Here is a 4,499-nt window from a genome sequence, read left to right as displayed (position 1 = left end):
ATTTGCCTTCTGGCTTTTGAGCCTGCAGAGTACATGTAGGTTATATTCTCAGATTTTGCTCTGCAGCTGTGGGGACTAGAATCTTGCTCTTTCTTAAACGAAAGCTGAGTTTCTTGCATAATCTCATGATTCCAGGAGCTGTGCCATCATGAAAAGCCACAAATATTGTGACACTTGTGGAAACATTACAGTGATTTGTAACATTTGCATTGACATGCTTTGAATAAAGAAGCAGAACAAGAAAGAGATTGCTTGGCACTTGACTTGAATTTCATGAAGAAATGGCATTATAGGAAAATGTTTTGAAGTGAAGGCCTTGGTATTTTTTATTTCTTATTTTAAGCTGTATGTACATTTGTATGCTGTTACATTCTGGTGAAAGGTGAAATGTTTCGCATATATTCTTCACCTATTTCCCTGAGGAGCTGTAAAGGTTAATTACTTCATCATTGCAAAACATGTGCATCATTTAGTAGGAAGAGCAATACAAGTACAAAGTGCAAATATAAAGCAATATTATTTTTCTAAATTTAAAATGTGTGGTATTTTTGCATGAAATCACTATGTAAAATAGATTTTTTCCTGGCAATTCTGATTTTATGAAATAAGCTCAGCAAACCATTCATTGCATAGCCATGTTTTCTGGGTTATATAACAAGCACAAACCCTTCCCCTCCACCCCCCGGCCTCTCTCCCAAACCCAAAATAAATATGGCTTTGCATAGACATTCCTTTACACCTGCAAAATGTATTGTTTATATGTTCAGAGCTTGAACTTGTGTACACTCCACTCATTGCTTTGACCTCTGCAATGTCCACTGAACTTTGCTTTGGAAAATAAAAGATATATTTGATCAGGCATATTTTAACTCTTTTTTTTTTTTTGCAATCCCTTCTACCTTTCCAGAAAAAGTTTTCACAAGTCTTTTGTGTACAAATAATAAATAGAAATGCTATATTTGTGCTGAATAAACATCCAGATGGTCATTTTCACACAAATTAACAAAATGCATTCTGTGATTTGGTCTGTCTAGTCAAAATTTCACATGCAGTATTTACATACAGTGAAACCTCAACTTAAAAATACTACACCTGATAGATCTGTTTTAGATCTTTTGTACCAACTTAAGGAATTGTTTGAAAGTTCCCTGAAGGTTAATACTTAACATTTTCCAACTTATTGTTAGGGCTTTATGTGGCATCTGAATTTTGATCATCCATTGTGTGCTCACTGTGACAAAGTATTCTGTTACTGGGTATATCTACATGTATGCTTTACTATGCAGCTGACTAATTAGCTGTGCAGTAAAGCATCACCATCTAAACGTGCGCCCATATTACAGCATAGTAAATTAATTAAATCTGCTGTAGGATAGTACTGTCTGGGACAAGTGCTGTCCTACAGCAGAGTAGTTGCATGCACCGAAATGTACATGTAGACAGTGATTGGGGCTGGCTGGGGCATGAGGATGGTACAGTGAAGGAGCTGCCTGCTGGCTAGCCTAGCACTATAACACCTCCGTGACCTGACTAGCCCCTCAACAGCATGTTTAGCCTAGGTGGAGCAGCCCCGGGCTGGCAGGCTGCCCCCTCACCAGGCTGCTGCTTGCCTGGGGCTGCTCCACCCTGGCTCAGTGTGCTGCGATTCAATGTACTGAGGCACACGTGTAAATGCTGAGTCCAGGAGAAACAAACTGTGGTGCAAACTACACCGGAGTTTATTGCTACACGTTAATTGCACATGTAAATGCATCCACTGAGGATGAAACAGAGCCCTCCAGCAGGGAGAGCTATTAAAGAATTAATATAGATGGGCATCATAATTTCAAAAGCCTTTTCTTATACCTCAGGTGGTGCTCCAGTGGGAAAGAAAAGAGAGCACCAAAGCCTCTCTTTTCTCCTGTGCTCATATTACCAGAGGACCTAGGTATTTTTACCCCAGTGCAGTCATTTTTAGCATTCTTTTATTACTTCAGGAGAAACCAGCAATGCTTGCTTGTGGGCAGCAGCTTTGTGTGCGCTTAGGGATAAGTCGTCTTAAAGCGTCACACAGTATAGTGGCAGGAGTGCCATAATGCTGTTTCCCATTGGGTAAAAATAGGAATCTGCCAGACACTAGGTGGTTGTTATTTTTGAAGATCAGGACCTTGCATTTAATTCTGTCTGCTGTGGAGAGCGAGTATGGTGACCACTGCCAGAGCTTGGATATGTTTTTGTCAGTCTGTTAGCTAATAATTGGTTAGGGGCTTATTGCACCAGCTGGGGTTTATTCATACCTCTAGTTTTCAATCCTATGAATAGTGCATTACAATAGTCATGCTCAGAGGTGACGTATTATATATGGGTGACCCCTGTTTGTCTCCTGTTGGTGGAGAAGACCATGTGGGCCTCAGTAAATTGCATGAATAATTTAGTTAAAATACTGTCCTGTTGTTTTCTAACTTCTAGATAAAACAAGAAAACAAAACAAAAAAATGGATTCAACTCCTAGCTACTCAAAAGTTGATGTCTAAGAGTGGATTATTTTTAAATATTTTGTGCCTTGCATTTTGATGTACTTCGCCTGTTTCAGATCCTTCCTTTTTCCTACCTGTCAGTACATCATTTCATGCTTCACTAAGTGGTACGAATAACAAAACCATCTGTTCATTACTCATTTAGCTATTGTGTGAAATATGAATGAAACATTTCATGTCTGAAAGGGTCATTGTCAGTTGAATCTAGCTTGTCTAGCTGTATTGTGTTTAGGATTCTGAGTTCACTTGCTTCCTTGAGCTGTGGTCCTTTTCTCTCAGTCAGGACTTCTTCACCTTCACGTGTACTGAGATTTTAAGCCTTCTGTGTATCTGCCCCTTTCCCCTTTTTAACATAGTTTGAGATTATTTTGAGAGAGTTTGTCCAGACATGAGATCCCGTGTCTCAGTTTACTTGTTCATGTACACAACACTATGGTGTGTTGTGACAATGAGGGGAAAAAAAGACAAACTTGCTGTGCCTTGCAACAAGCTGACGGATGTGACACGCGGATCAGAAGAATATTCATTTATCATTTTCATTTGCATTCTTCAGTGAAAAATTACTTTTTGATGAACATTTTTCCCCAACCAATTCTACTTTTTATTTCTATGTGCTGTCAAAGCCAGTTGGCCATCTCCTTTTAGTCGGAAGAAATTGCGCCTTCTGAGAAGTTAAAGGTTCATGGATTGGATGGCAATGGTAAACTAGTAGTAGGTTAATATCCTTGTCTGAAGGATTAAATGCTCAGCAATGCTTTTAGCATTTGTATCTATATACAGGCAAATGGTGCAATGATAGAGATGTGACAGTGTTCATCATGCATTTTTAGAGAGAGATTACATGACAGTTGATTCCTTTTGAGTCCCTATACATTTGTTTGTACTAAGTAATGCAGCACAAGATAATGAATCTAATTTTATGAATAGTATGATGAAACTATGTCCCTGAGCTTCAGGATCTCCTGATTATTTGCCTCAGGGTGCATGCATTATTTTACATGTAACTTAAGATGGACATGAATTGCTAACAAGTTGTAACTCCAGCCTAGCCCCTAAACTGCTCTCTTGACAGCTTCATTGACTTCAGACAAGCTGTTCTGATTTACACTGGCTGAGGATCATAGCTGCAGGTTTTATACTAACATGGATATTTGCATTTGAAAGGCAATATAATCTGTTTACAGATTACAGACTAAAACTGGAGATTCTCTGGGTTTTGTAATTTCAGTGTCAAACTCCGTTAATGAATGGGAGGGAGAATGGGATCTTCATGTCATTTCACTCCTCCATTCTACGAGTGGGTAGTACCTTATGTGACCATCCTTACTTATCGTTCTGGGTACTATAAAGATTGAATAGCTATCCCCTTTTATTTTGTGGATGCACTAATCAGGGTAAATTCATCTTGATTTAAAAGCTTTTTATCCTAATTATTTGACTGAAACCTTGATTCTCCTGAACTTGAAAATTCTCTATATTTATCAGGCAGAGTTGCATGGCAAGTCAAGTTTCTTTTTTGTAGTTATGGTGAAGTGCATATTTAAAAAAAAATAAATATTTAAAGGATTTGATGGACTAAGAGCCCATAATTATACAAACATGGCTCTTTTGTGTTTCACTGGACTAAGCTCTTATATGGCTTGAAGATACATGGCTCTTTTTATTCTGGTGATACCTTCCTACACAGCTTTCACTCAGTGTGTAAGGACCCAGTATGTAGGACTTGGGGCCAGATCCTCAAAAGGTCTTAGATGCAGCTAAGCATTGCTACATTTAATTTCTATGCATCCCACTGCTGTGTTGGGTGCCTAAGCTCTTCACACAATGAATCAGGACATTTAGAAACCTTACTCAATAACCATGGAGATAAACTGATCAGGAGGGAAATGTAGAGAAAAGAGGTGGGGCTTAGGCACCTAAGCAGCTGACGTGACTGGAGACAGGCCAGGGACTGGTCCAGGATTTCTTAAAAGGTGAGTGCAG

The sequence above is a fragment of the Gavialis gangeticus genome, unplaced genomic scaffold (genome assembly GCF_001723915.1).
Source record: "Gavialis gangeticus isolate Ggan-Ray unplaced genomic scaffold, GavGan_comp1, whole genome shotgun sequence".
In the NCBI taxonomy this organism is placed as follows: Eukaryota; Metazoa; Chordata; order Crocodylia; family Gavialidae; genus Gavialis; species Gavialis gangeticus.
The sequence above is the reverse complement of the archived record's forward strand: the minus strand, read 5'-3'. Positions refer to the sequence as shown.